Raw genomic sequence first — 15,683 nt, 5'->3', positions numbered from 1 at the left:
GAGTATGTAAGTGCATAAATGAGTTAGAGTGAGTGAGCAAGTGAGGGAGAGAGGTAGGGAGGGAGGGAGGTTTAAAGTTTAATCAGCAGTTTTACATCAATATCGTCATGCAATGTAATCTTGGACCAGACAAACCAGTGATCAAAATGCAATTCTCTGTGTCACTTCGGTATGATGACCCACAATCAGCTAGCATCCTATTTCCACAAACTAATCTCAGAGTTGTCATAAGTCAATGTCAAAATATGAGTCACGAAGGTCACAGTTCTAAGGCAGCTTGTCACAGCTGGTACTGGCCCTTCCTTGATGTTCCAAGAGCTTCTCATACAAAACAGCCATTGTTCGGGACCATGACATCAAATTCTTTCTCACTTGCTACCCTGACATCCCCTAAGAGATTGTTTTTGTTTTGTTTTTTTGTTAAACGCCACGCTCAGCAATATTCAACCTGTATGACGGTGATCTGTAAATAATTGAGTCTGGGCCAGACAAACCAGTGATTGACACCATCAGCATCAATCTGTGCTGTTGGGATACAATGACATGCATCAACGAAGTCAGACCACCCAATCCTGTAATTTGCCTCTTACGACAAGCATGGGTTAACAGCATGGGAACATAGATTGCTTGAAGTATTTAATTTCTGCTCAAAGATCTCCTTTAATGCTTATACAGTCAAGTCCCGTTAATCCGACATCAATGGTTGCATATGATTGTGTCGGATTAATGAGTATGTCGGATAATCGAAATTTAGTAGTATCAACGTTCGTGATCGAAAATCGGACAACTACATGATAGATAAGGATTCAAACACGTTATAAAAAATATAAAATATATATTCATATTGTTATGTTACATTGTTTAACACAAAACAACTGTTACAGACTGTATGACAAATTGACAAATTGTTAAGCAAGTTTATCTTTGCAGCTTTGTAATATGCAGCTACCAGCCAACTCGCTCGCATCAAAACACGGGCTGTGTACTCACAGGCAGATGACCACGGAGTATGCTGATCACTGTGTCGGATTAACGAGACTGATTAATGAGTGATTTCGGTAATTTGTTGCAAATTATGTGTGTCGGAGTCGGAGTGCGAGACTGTCGGATTCACGGGTCTAAATAGCACTGACTTAATCGCTTCCCATCATTAGTGTCGGATAAAGCCGATTGTCAGATTAACGAGTGTCGGATTAACGAGACTTGACTGTATGTTAATTTGTCTCCATGAGAATATATACTACTGGAAGTGTTTGATTATTTTTCTAAGACCTACTTTACATAATGCTCCAAGTGTTACATCATATCTAGTAACTTTGTCTTGCGAGACAATATAATATTTTCCTCACAAAAATGTTCCTTCAAACTTAATTATCCTTCTTAATTATATCCCTTATAACACAGTAAAACATGCACTGAAATCAAATTGAACTGTCGTATTCTACATAATACGCGCTCAGGGCGCTCTCAAAATTAGAAATAGGGAGCTCTTATTAGAATATTATTTTGGTGAAAAAAAAACCCCAGAGAAGATCGTTAATTTCGTGGTTTATGCTGACGGCCTGAAACGTATATATACGACAGATATATTTTTCCAGAATTTAATTGCCCATAGTTAAGGTGCATACAACACACGAGAGTGTATAATAATATACACAAATAAATTTAAGTCTTGTGTACATTGATCAATCGGAAGGGGTGCTAATTGGGATTGTTCACTTGCCAATATATCAGCAAATATCGATGTGGGTGCTTATTAGAGCAGGGTGCTTATTACGTTGAATACGGTACATGACATGAGGAATTTCCAAACTTTCATGGACCATTGATGGCCTTCAAAACTTGTTCAGCAGGAAAGACTTGTGTTATTTTTTAAGCTTGGGATTTATTCAACATGGAAGTAAATAAGCTCACACGGCTATAAATCTGTACTGCCTGCCGAGCTGAGAATCAATATTGACCGACATTGCCCAATACCAGCTGATTGCTTAGCCATGTAGTATACACTATACAGTTCTTGTCATGTGGCCCTGAACATGTAAAATATCATTTCAAACCTTGAAGGACAAGTCTGACAGGAATGTAACCTGTTTGAATCTGATATCTGATATCAAGTTTGAAATAATGTTTTGAATTTTTTGTATGATATTTCTCACTTTCAAAGTTAATGTTTGCGTGAAATTCAGAGAGGAGATTTAAAGTGATGTTGTTCATAATACAGCTGTATTCAGATTTTAAAAGTAAAAAAGTCTATGATTCTAAAAACAGCTACTTTTCACATTCCTTAATAAACAACTAAATTTGAGCTTGATTTTTTTGAAAATACATCCATGTATGGTACATCCCATGAACAGTTTTCCCAAGTGAAACCTATAGGGAAACCCTGCTTGTAGAACCTGTTGCTAGCCTGACACCTACATAATGCTTAGTTACAAGGACTAGGATACATCAAGATACAACTGATGGAGTAAGTGCCCTGGTCTGTTTACATTATGAGTAACAAGTTATGCAGAGGGGTGGTTACTGGGATGGTGTGTTGGATGCAGGAGAACTCCATCATCATAAGCAGAACACCTTTCACAACTGATGCTATTCTCACATCCTCCTGTTGGCTTATGTCAATTGCCTTGTTCAAGATTATTCGTCGGAAATACTCAGTCATTAAACCATTCATATTCTGTAAATTCTTATGAGGGGTCAGCTAGGAGAAGAGCTAGTTCTTATTGTATTACCGGTAACATATATTGCAATACAAAGTAGATGTTCTGTGCTATATTGCAATACAAGGTGTATGAACTGTGCTATATTGCAATACAAGGTGGATGTACTGTGCTATATTGCAATACAAGGTGGGTGTACTGTGCTATGTTGAAATTCAAAGTGGGTGCACTGTGCTATATTGCAATACAAGGTGGGTGTACTGTGCTATGTTGCAATACAAGGTGGATGAACTGTGCTATGTTGCAATACAAGGTGGATGAACTGTGCTATATTGCAATACAAGGTGGATGAACTGTGCTATGTTGCAATACAAGGTGAATGTACTGTGCTATATTGCAATGCAAGGTGGATGTACTGTGCTATGTTGCAATTCAAGGTGGATGAACTGTGCTATGTTGCAATACAAGGTGGATGAACTGTGCTATGTTGCAATACAAAGTGAATGTACTGTGCTATGTTGCAATATGAAGTGGGTGTACTGTGCTATATTGCAATACAAAGTGGGTGTACTGTGCTATGTTGCAATATGATGGGGATGTACTGTGCTATATTGCAATACAAAGTGGGTGTACTGTGCTATGTTGCAATACAAGGTGGATGAACTGTGCTATGTTGCAATACAAGGTGGATGAACTGTGCTATGTTGCAATTCAAAGTGGGTGTACTGTGCTATGTTGCAATACAAGGTGAATGTACTGTGCTATGTTGCAATACAAGGTGGATGAACTGTGCTATGTTGCAATTCAAAGTGGGTGTACTGTGCTATGTTGCAATACAAGGTGAATGTACTGTGCTATGTTGCAATATGAAGTGGGTGTACTGTGCTATGTTGCAATACAAGGTGAATGTACTGTGTTATGTTGCAATATGAAGTGGATGTACTGTGCTATGTTGGAATATGAAGTGGGTGTACTGTGCTATGTTGCAATATGAAGTGGATGTACTGTGCTATGTTGCAATACAAGGTGGATGTACTGTGCTATGGTGCAATACAAGGTGGATGAACTGTGCTATGTTGCAATACAAAGTGGATGTACTGTGCTATGTTGCAATACAAGGTGAATGTACTGTGCTATGTTGCAATACAAGGTGGATGAACTGTGCTATGTTGCAATTCAAAGTGGGTGTACTGTGCTATGTTGCAATACAAGGTGAATGTACTGTGCTATGTTGCAATATGAAGTGGGTGTACTGTGCTATGTTGCAATACAAGGTGAATGTACTGTGTTATGTTGCAATATGAAGTGGATGTACTGTGCTATGTTGGAATATGAAGTGGGTGTACTGTGCTATGTTGCAATATGAAGTGGATGTACTGTGCTATGTTGCAATACAAGGTGGATGTACTGTGCTATGGTGCAATACAAGGTGGATGTACTGTGCTATGTTGCAATATGAAGTGGCTGTATATAAAACCATTACGATGAGGTCACACTATTGTTGTTGCAGTTGATTCTGAGCCAGGAATTCACTAGCCATTCCGAAAGTGCATTTTAATAATCAGGGCTTGCTGATGATCTACCTCGGGACTCAGCAAATTCTCTTGATCTCTCCATTACTTTACATATTGCAATACAAAGTGGCTGAATATCAATATATTACAATACAAAGTGGCTGTATATAAACCAGAACAGGCATCACACATGGTACCCCTGGGGAAAATCAAACCCTGTATTCACATGATGGACCAAAGCTTCATCCCTTCTGGCTAAGGTGGGACACATGTGGCCCAGTCGTCAAATACACTGCTGTGCAGAGTTGTGTCCCCTAATTAAGCCAGAAATGATTGTGGGTTTGAATCCCAGTTTGCCCTCATGTTTCTAGGCCTGACAGCACCATACCCATGCTCACCACTCATCACTTTAGGTATTCTTTCACATCAAGCTGCCACACTATGATACATCTCAATACTCTTCAAAGTAGCACTAAAACTAAACTCACGAACTCTTTCTGGTGTGAAAATATGGATGTTGGGTTATCAGGGAGGGCACTTATGACGGCACATTATTTCCCATGAATCAGTGAAAACAGTTTCTTTTCAATTACAATCTATTCATAAACAAACTACAATCAATAAGCAAGAACGTTTCCAAAACAAACAGTCAGTATTATTGTTCTAAACTGCCCACAAAGAACCCACAAGAGCTGGTGATGTCTGAATCACAAACCCCAACACCTTCCCTCAATGATATCATTAAATATCTATAAATCATATGAATCAATATATCCACTCAACATGCTGACTGCATTACACAATTAAGACAAGCACTGATGGATCACCACTTGAAATATCTCAAACCCGTTCTTCACAGGTAATGGGTCGTACTTTTATTATTTTGATTGAAACTGGAATCAAAGTCAATGTCTAACATACTGAAGCAGTAATAGTTCATAACCATGCTTATTACTTTCCTCGCGGAGTAACCACCGGAATTTTACTTCCAAGAACAGGTTTATTGAATACACACACAATGGTAATGGGCTACACGTTGCAGCATGACATGTTTGTCAGAGAAAGAGCTTGCGTTGCCTTGCATAATGCACTAACTTGTAAACATGGGCAAAGGCTGTGTGCACTACACTGTCCCACTGCTGTAGGTTAGTCTGTCCATATCGGTAAAATGGGGTTCATACCCCTTGCCCACAACAAGCACTGAACTGGGGGGTTCATACCCTTGACCACAACAAGCACTGGACTGGGGGGTTCATACCCCTTGCCCACAACAAGCACTGAACTGGGGGGTTCAAAACCCTTGACCACAACAAGCACTGGACTGGGGGGTTCATAACCCTTGCCCACAACAAGCACTAGACTGGGGGGTTCATACCCTTGACCACAACAAGCACATGACTGGGGGGTTCATACCCTTGACCACAACAAGCACTGGACTGGGGGGTCCATAACCCTTGCCCACAACAAGCACTAGACTGGGGGGTTCATACCCTTGACCACAACAAGCACTGGACTGGGGAGTTCGTACCCTTGACCACAACAAACACTGGACTGGGGGGTTTGTACCCTTGACCACAACAAATACTGGACTGGGGGGTTCGTACCCTTTACCACAACAAACATTGAACTGACGGGTTCCTACCCTTGACTACAACAAGCACTGGACTGGGGGGTTTGTACCCTTGACCACAACAAACACTGGACTGGGGGGTCCATATCACACGTCACACCAGAAATACCAGTCAACAAATCCGAACTGAAGCACGCAATTTGATCCTTTTATTATAATATCTGGTAATAAAAAAAATGTTGATTGTTTATCTGAAAACTAATGTTTGCAATATATTTTCTTAATTATATTCAAAATTTCATTCAATAATTAAAATAATGTTTACAAAAATTTCAGCAAAAAACGTATGCGAAGTGATCGGTAGATAGCACAACTCACCGTTATTTATGGATATTTATGGATACACATATCATAAATGCCGTACCATGACTCGCTAAAACTGATCAAAATTGTTCCATACGTCAAAACATATCCTGCATACAATCTGTACCAAAGTGCTATGCTTGTGGTTCTTATAATTTTAAGTATATATGGTGGAAGCTGCAACTAAAATAACATGATATTGGAATATATTATTCCTGATAAAATAATAATTTCATTTTACAAGAAAATACACAGTACTTTTATTTGTGTATGATAAAAAGCGGAGGAATTTACTGTTTTTCAAAGCAGAATAATTTCTCCGCCAACACTTAGAAGTGTCTTTTTCAAAACCGGTTTAATATTTGCAGTTAAGTTTACACCATCAAATAGGAAATTTAATATTCTCCATCTCTGCGTAATGTTATAGCCAGAGGTAGATCCAGTGCTGAGTGAGTGCAATTCTCGCACAACCTTCACTTTTCTGATCTTAGGAAAATGTGAATGAGAAAAAAGCCTCGGCATCCAGAGAGTTAACCTGACATATTTCAGATATTTGATGTGTGCATCAAAAGTTTTTAACAAACTGAAAAATATCTATTTCATTCTTCTTTCATCTTTTAAGTTTACTAATAACTTGAACAGGCTTAGATCTATATATTATGGGCAATTATGCTGCACAGAACTTTAATGAGAAAAAGAAAATCCTGACAGTTGACCAAAATAATATCTATCAATTTGATAAATATCCCAAAGTTTTGAAGTTGTGGGACATAATCACAGATTCTGGATCATGTGTGACTTTCTAAATGTCGTACTGCTACATAATAACTAGTTACATATGCTCTGTTGTCTGTAGTAAATGTATGAAATATAGGACTGCTACAAAGGATGAATTAGTCTGTTCAAATTCAAACTATTACTATCCAATATTCATGCAATGGGAATAAATGAAAACTAATTTGTAAGCTATTTTTGGTACCATACACATAAAGAGAGGAAGAGAGCAACACATCAAATTTGCATCTCCATGACGATATTGTCACAGATGTTGATGCACAGCTTTCAAGGACAATGATGAAAGAGAGTGAATTGGGTTTCATTTTGCTTTTAGAAATAGTCCAGCTATATCATGACAGGGGATACCAGAGAGGGGCTCCACACATTGCAACCATGCTGGGAATACAACTGGTCTTTCGTGTGATGAATGAACACTTTAACCACTCGGCTACCCTCCGCCCAGTGATGAAAGTTGACAGGTAGAATCCCATCCACAATTGGTCTTCACCATAGACTGTGCTGACCAACTCAAACACCTATTTTGTCGGTGATGAATTATTCATTACTTGGTGATTGGTTCCAATACCATTGAGCCTGACTTGTTACCTAATACCCATAATCTCTCTGCCCTTGCACAGACCAGTAATTGGAACAAAAGATAGTCCAAATTAACCCCATGCAGCAGACAGACATAATCACCATTCCTAGCCTGGATTATGGATTTCCAGTGGGAAGAGTAATAGGCAGTGATATGATGAAGAACTTCTCCCAGAAACTTGTCAGATCATTGAAGGAAGGGTTCAGTCGTCCAACAGTAGGAGACATGGATTTGACTGCAGTCGCACATCTGCATGTAGGCCAGTAGGAGACATGGATTTGACTGCAGTCGCACATCTGCATGTAGGCCAGCTATATCAGGCCTGGACCAGGCAGACTGGAGAATGTGAGTGCAAGCATTCATTCCCCCAAACAAGGTTTTGTTTGTTTGTTTGGTTGTTGTTTAACGCAACACTCAGCAATATTCCAGCTCTATGATGATGGTCAACCAAGTCAGCGAGCCTGACCACCCGATCCCGTTAGTCGCCTCCCGACATCAAAGTCGCCTTTTACGGCAAGCATGGGTTGCTGAAGACCTATTCTACCCCGCATCTTCAAAGGTCCCCAATCAAGGTATGCTGACATAGAGCAAGAGAGCAGGTGAGGCTGACCAGGTGATGAAGTATCATTCCGTTGGTGCAAATGAATGTTGTAGATCACTGGTTCAAGTTTATCAAAAGCTGCCAGAAGATACAAGAAAGGCAGACACACATCTATGGACACTGAAACAGTTTATGGTCAGCTGAAGCTTTTCAAACTTGGTATGGAAATACATCTATCAGTGTTGTGTAAAGCCTATACAATGGGATACAGAACAATCTAATGTCCTACAAATACAACAACGCAAGTCGGCTTCATTATGTACATTGATATCTATGAACTTCAGATTATTACAAACTGATTTGACAGGACCCAGCACAAGCAGAATGAGTGCCATTATCAAGAACTGACAGGGCCATTCAATCATTCATCCAAAATACTTGAGACTGTTATGAATAAGAAAAATGTCAAAATAATGAAAGTTCTGAATTTTTGCTGTTTAAAAGCAGGATCTTATATCTATACATGATTTCATGCCTCCTTGTTATGGAGGTGGTGGGGTGGCCTAGTGGTTAAAGCATTAGCTTACCACACCTAATCCCCAGGTTCGATTCTTCACATGGGTACAAAGTGTTCCGCCCATTCTCTTACCCCACATTGTGATATTACTGGAATTTCGCTAACAGCAGTGTAACCCCACACTCACTCACTCACTCTCTATATGTACATGTGTATATAAATAGATAATGTTATACCTGCGACTCACTGAAAAACAAATTTACTGAGGGAAATGTAATATCTTATTTGTTATCCACATACAGTGTCCATTGTGGCAACCAATCCAGATCTGAGCGGAGGAGAGTCTATGATTATGCATCTGTGTACAACTGACATTAAATACCTCATAACACAACACCTTTTCTTGATCCTAGAAATACATATCCCTATGGGGATTCTGTGTGTGTGTGTGTGTGTGTGTGTGTGTGTGTGTGTGTGTGTGTGTGTGTGTTTTCTGCTTTGTACTAGTCCGGACTGATGCCGATTTATAGTGCTAAGACACTGAGATGCCACAGTTTAACATCAATACCCCACTCAGACATGGTATACTGACTCCGAGCAGACCAGTCCTTGTTTTAGCCCCTTTATGCCGAGCGCCACACAGGGTAACAACAAGTACCATCTTTTAACGTCTTTTGGTATGACAAACCCCGGACCTTCTGCTCTCCGGGCAGACGCTCTATCACTAGACCACGGAGGCGGTCATTGTATGAAGTGACTTAATGGATCAGGGGGTCAGACTTGATGACTTGGTCGTGTTCATGTACCTTGACTGTGTGGAATGTTGCTCCTAATATCTCCATCATTTACAGCTGCCAATGTCTAGCTGTGAAATTGCTGAGTGCAGCTCTTAACAACAAACAAACAAAACAAAGAAAGAAACTTATGAAGTCCATTTTTTGTGAATGTCTTCATCAATATCTGTTGCTCCTGATTAGAACAAAATGTCACCCAATCTACCAGAATGTCAAATGTTTCCATTAATGATTTGTTAGGCTTAATGAATCTTTTATAGATTGCAAGTTCTGTGTGCTGAATGCCAGGGGTATGAAGGCCTGGAGTCTGTCCATTTTCATCGAAAGATTCTAAATCTATATGATCAGTTTCCTCTCAAAAAGATTTCCAATTATTTGAAAATTTCTCAGTGCCTTCAGTGAGTGAGTGAGTGAGTGAGTGAGTTGGGCTTTGAACATTATTTCAGTTGCATCACAGCATGTCAGTTCAATGTGAGAAGAAAGCCCGAAACAATGAAGGTGTCAGACATTAACCACTTTGGTGCCGACAGACCTGGAAACATGAAGGGTGAAACTCTGCACAGGGAACCTGCACCCCTTGTACAAAATGAATAAATACAAACACAAAAACATTAAACATCTGCAACGACGTTTCAGGGCTACTAATAAAAGAATAACAGTTTTTATCCATAAAAAGTTCCATGTCTTGATGTTCATCCATCTTCCAAAAGGCTACAAAAGACCTGTTGTGATTCACAGGGGACATAAATGAGATGCAAGAAACCCTACTATATGAAACATCAATGGATACACAAATATATTTCTTCTTGTGCCAACAAGATCAATACGTGAGGAGAATCTCCGAATACAACAAAATATCAGATTGCAAATATCCTGCCCAGTTCTGTGCTTTCTATATTCTGTCAAAGGTAAACAATTAAAGAGATCAACATTTAGTTAACATTGTTCACAAATCAGCCCAACCCCTATCACAAAAGACCTGGTCATGACAATATTTTCTGGCATTAGTCTTGTCAATCCAAGTATTAACTCAGAACATTCAGATACTGTTTTTGATTTAAAGTAAGATTTTCAAGTTTTCACAGCATCAACTATGTTGTTAATCAACATGAGCAATTCCCAGTTGATCTTATCAACTATTGGACAGTTTCATGACAGACATGACTGGAATATTCCTCATCTTGCAGGCGTATTGTCTGTATATTCTGTAAACATCCATGGACTGACTCTTAACATCAATCTCAAGTAAAATGGACACTTCTTATTTAACCTTACTCTGGGTTCATGTTTCAAGAAGGCCTCTATGCACTGTCAAAACAAGAGGTGTGAAAACATTTCACAGACTAGCTCCTCAATAACATGGAAGCAGTTTAAACCATGACTTTGTGCACAATCTCAAGGGTACATGCGTAAGTGAAGTAACACATTTCTTCAAGATTATTCTGTGCATTGAACTGTACAACATGTGCAAGCCTTCTGATTTCTCCATGGGAAGCCAAAACCTTCGTGACTCTGAGATTAGTTACAAACAGCCACTGGAGCAACCACAGCCGATGCAAACAGACACAGATGCAACCACAACTGATGCAACCACAACTGATGCAACCACTTCAGTACAGAGGAGTCATAAGTTGCCTTGCAGTGAAATTAGTGTCTTCCATCCATGAGGTTTGTTTGTTTGTTGTTTAACGCCGCACTCAGCAATATTCCAGCTATATGACCGCGGTCTGTAAAAAATCCCATCTGGTCCAGACAATATAGTGATTGACATCATGAGCATCGATCCATGTAATTGGGATACGATGACATGCATCAACCAAGTCAGCAAGCCTGACCACCCGATCCCGTTAGTCGCCTCTTATGACAAGCATAATCGCCTCTTATGGCAAGCATGGGTTGTGGAAGACCTATTCCACCCCGGATCGTCACGGATCGTTCCATGAGGTGAGAGAGGTTAGTGTAGACTAACATTTAACCCAGAAATAAGTTATCTTATTAAAAATAAATGTCCACAAAATAAAATGGGAAATCCAGATGGAGCTCATGACAATGCATAATTTCAAGAACTGAGTCAATCTAGACTTGCCAAATTATTGTAGACTCCATGAGTAGGATTCCCTTCTAAATTTCTGGGTAGTGTGGTGACCCGTGAGTAGCCCAGTGAGATCGGTTGAGCCCATGTTCACTATTATACATTGATATGGAGATCTACTATCGATGTCTGTAGCTCATTTTCATGTTTACTAAAAGGGAAAGCATTTCATGGAAAAGTTTGAAATGATGTCTGTCCTGGAGCCCACTTATATAACCCTGGGTGTGAAACTTTCACCTCACGGGAACAGACAAGATCAAATACAATGTAGAATTAAGCTGCCAATCCTCCTGCATCTGTGAGTCAGGCAAGTGCCAGGCAAGTGTGGATGCAAGGGTCAGATGTTTATCACTTTGGTGAAACTCACAAGCTTGGTGCTGACAGACCAAGGATCATAACCAATGTGAATCTCCACACCCAGAATCTGCTGATCCTGACACAGCTAAGGGATGCAATTCTGTTTAAGCAACCTACATCACCTTGGAGGTCTGGGCCACCACATATCCAACAGAACATAGCCTGATACATACAAATCTTCAAACTTATCCATGGTTGATATCTTCCCCATGTCATACAGTCTTGTCAGTGAATAGTTGGAAATTCAAATGCTATCAGGAGCTGTGATCTTTGAGATCAGACCAAAATAATCCTGATCTAGATAGATGGTTCATCACAGAGGACAATTAACACTTTCAAAAGAGTTACATGCCCAGTGTCTGGGCCCCGTTCCACAAAGTCAATCATAACTCCCAAGACATGCTAAGATCTAGCCAACATTATCAGGGGTCAGTGGGACTGTGATAACCTATTTCATCCTGCACCTGTCCGTGCCTTCACTGTCAGCATCGATGTGAGAGCCTGATAATGATAGGAGTATATTAAAACTGTCCATGACGAGCTTCAAAGGCAGTTATCATCCCAGGTGTACCACAGCCATCTTCCTGCACAAGGACGAGTCTGGAGGGAAGCAAGAAGGGATCCCACTCACACCACCATTCCCATAAACCAAATCTTTCCAGGAATACATCGAGGTGGTGCTCTGGTCTGTGACAAGGATTCTTATTTCGTTTGGAAGCAATCACCGACAATAATGAAGTGAGGTGAAATGGTAGTCTGTCATACAGACCCTGATACAAATATATCCAAAACAACCCATGCAAGTCTATTGCGTTTGGCAAGTCTAGTTTACTGCAGTATGCAGTATCTGAAAATGAAGAGAGTCTCTGGGCTCCTTTTTATTATATTTTTATTAAGATAATTTAACTACTGTTTTTTTACTGTAAGATAGGTTTATTTCAGAGACTAGATGTCTTAAATGGGGTTAACGTTGCATTCAAGATTATTGCACTGATAAAGTATTTTACATGCATATGTGTGAGTTGCAGGTGTGTGTGATGTGTGGCATGGGGCTGCTTGTACAGTTCTGGATGAATGCAGATTTAATAGTGCTAACCCACTGAGAGGCCATACCACAGTTTCAACATGATTTACCCCACTCAGACACAGTATACTGACTCCAAGCTGACCAGTCCTTGTTTTATTCCCTTAGTGTCGAGTGCCAAGCAGGGTAACAACAAGTACCATCTTTTAACATCTTTAGTATAATGCTGCTCTCTCAGGGTAGACGCTCTAGCCACAAGACAGATGCAGTCAATTGAGGTAGCAAACAATGACAGAAAATAAGTCATTCTTCAAACATGTTGCACTATACGATAAGGTTTGTGTCAGAATGACATTATTACAACTTTGAAATGAAATCGATTTTAAAATAACTTTGATAAGAGTGAATATGATGAATATTGTTTTTATTGCAGCTATAGCATCAGCTTCACCCAGATGTTTGGAATCCAGTCTTGGTCCTTGCATGAAGAGCAAACGCTTAACCCACCTTAACCATTATGTTACCCCTGAAGTTTTCTCTCTGAAATCGATAATTCATAACTATTGCAACTCTCCAGGGTCTGTAATTGAAATAATCAAGCATTTACACAATAGATATTTCACAAACCATTATGAAATCATATTTACAAAAATAGAAGTTAATCTATCTTTCTATATTAAAATGTGATCCCAAAGGGCTGCTAATACCCTTAGATCAACAAGTGCTTTCACATTGCTGGGCACTGTGTAAGTGCAGGGACTGCACTGCCATGTTCCGATCTGCTGGCTGTGGTGGTTCCATAATGCTTCCTCTGGAAATGGTTACCCAAATCATCGGCTGTTTGTTCAGGCAAGGTGATAACGACAGGCACTAGATTACTGAGGATGGATTGATCACTGGGTAATATCTAAAACAAATGAACTTGACCATAAATGGAGCTTGGCATTTATAAATCACTTCAAAGTTGGCAGAGTTTGGGAGGTGGTGATGGGACAGACGGATCAAGTTTGATTAGTTGGAGTGATTAGTTCCTTCTTTCGGATATATTGTTAATGATAACATGTCGGCACTGAAAATACATGTCTGGAAGAGGGTGTAAAACAGAGTGGTTGATTTGACAGAGTTTCAAACCATGTAGTTTTCTTGGATAATGGCCTTTGAGTGAGTGACCTGGTAAACACCACAATCAGCACAATTACAGCTAGATCCCAGGGGCCAAGAGTGAGTGAGTGCGTTGGATTTAAATGCCTAAAGTGAAGAAGGACTTAGATGTTTACCACTTTGGTGAAAGCCACGAGCATGGGTATGGTGCTGACAAACCTAGGAACTTAATCGGGCAAACCGGGATTCAAACCTATGACCATAGGTTTCTAGTGTACCCATGGATGCAACTCTGCAGTCAATTGAGGTGCTTTAGACAACTGGGGCACCAATGCCCCTAATCAAGCCTAGTCAAACCAGTGGTTGATAGCATGAACAGCTATCCATGCTGTTGATGTGCACTATAAGCTAGATCATCTATCCCCATTTCAGTAAGTGTTTAAGCCAAGCATGGTGCACTGGTACATCTGAAGGTTTTTGGGCAACAATTGGTTTGATGAAGGTATTGATTTGAAATATCTGTCATATATCATTAGATGGGCCACCCATGAACCAGGGATTTAGCTAGGATTCTGAACAAAGTGTCCTTGGCAGGCAAATTGGGAAGAAATTCATCATTTTGTTGAAAATTTTGGATTTTTTAAATGATTTTTTCTTTATATATAACTACCGTTATCGACGTAATAACGCCCCGCTCTAATAAACTCCCACGTTGATATTTCCTAATATATTGGCTAGTGAACAATCCCAATTACCACCCCTTCCGATTGATCAATGTACAAAAGACTTATTTATTCTCGTATATTACACACTCGTGTATTATATGCATTCTTAATTATGGGCAATTAAATTCTGCAAAAATATATCTGTCACACTACATTTCAGTCTGTCAGCATAAACCACAAAATTTATCTTTCAACTCTGCTTTTTCCACCAAAATAATATTCTAATAAGAGCCCCCTATTTCTAATTTTGAGAGTGCCCTTGGCGCTTATTACGCAGATTACAGTAAGCATTAAAGCCTCTTCCTCTGTAATGGTCCTGCTATCCTAAAAATACAAATTAACAAGCCATAAGATTAGTTATAACTATAAAAACATGAATTGGGAAATCTTTCTTCCTATTTGGGAATTTATACTGACATTTAATACAGACTTGGGGCTAAATATCATTATCTGAGCGGGTTCGATTCCCGACATGGGTACAATGTGTGAAGCCCATTTCTGGTGTCCCCTGCCGTGATATTGCTGGAATATTACTAAAAGCGGAGTTAAAACATACTCAGTCAGTCATTATCTGAGCAGGTGTTGATAAATCACTTTGAACCTAACAAATGTAACAGATTCTGATATATCTTCAAACAGATCACTAATTACTGGGACAAAAATGTTTTACCTACCAAGAATAATTGCAAATATTGCCTTTAAAACCCATCAAAGACTCTCTCATTACGGTTTTTGTCAAAATATATGTAAACAAATTTCCCCAGCATGATCCCCAAATAATTTTTTGTTGTTTATAAACAGAAGAATTACTTGGCACAACATAATTCTTCTCGCGATACACAGATGTTGTTTGGTGCAACTTGCCAACTTTGAGAGAATAAAAAAAACAAGACAAAATTTAATTCTGACTGAAAACAACTTGTTTCACCACCGTTCCATTTCTGAAGAAAACATAAAGAAGACGGCGATGGTAATCACAAGACGATTATCACAAACGTGGCTGACCCTTAAGTCATGCGATAAAGTATCCGAAACATGATTACTACATAT

General features: G+C 39.5%; 1 protein-coding gene across 6 annotated transcripts in view; it reads right to left on the bottom strand.

Annotated features, from left to right (window-relative positions):
- LOC139454116 (solute carrier family 12 member 4-like) overlaps nucleotides 1-15,683 on the bottom strand; it is a 188,626-nt gene that overhangs the window by 69,864 nt on the left and 103,079 nt on the right. The window lies entirely within an intron of this gene.

This window comes from Haliotis cracherodii, unplaced genomic scaffold (assembly GCF_022045235.1).
Source record: "Haliotis cracherodii isolate W230 unplaced genomic scaffold, xgHalCrac1.p SCAF_10, whole genome shotgun sequence".
In the NCBI taxonomy this organism is placed as follows: Eukaryota; Metazoa; Mollusca; class Gastropoda; order Lepetellida; family Haliotidae; genus Haliotis; species Haliotis cracherodii.
Note: the sequence above shows the minus strand (reverse complement) of the source record. Positions and strands in the feature narration are given on the sequence as shown.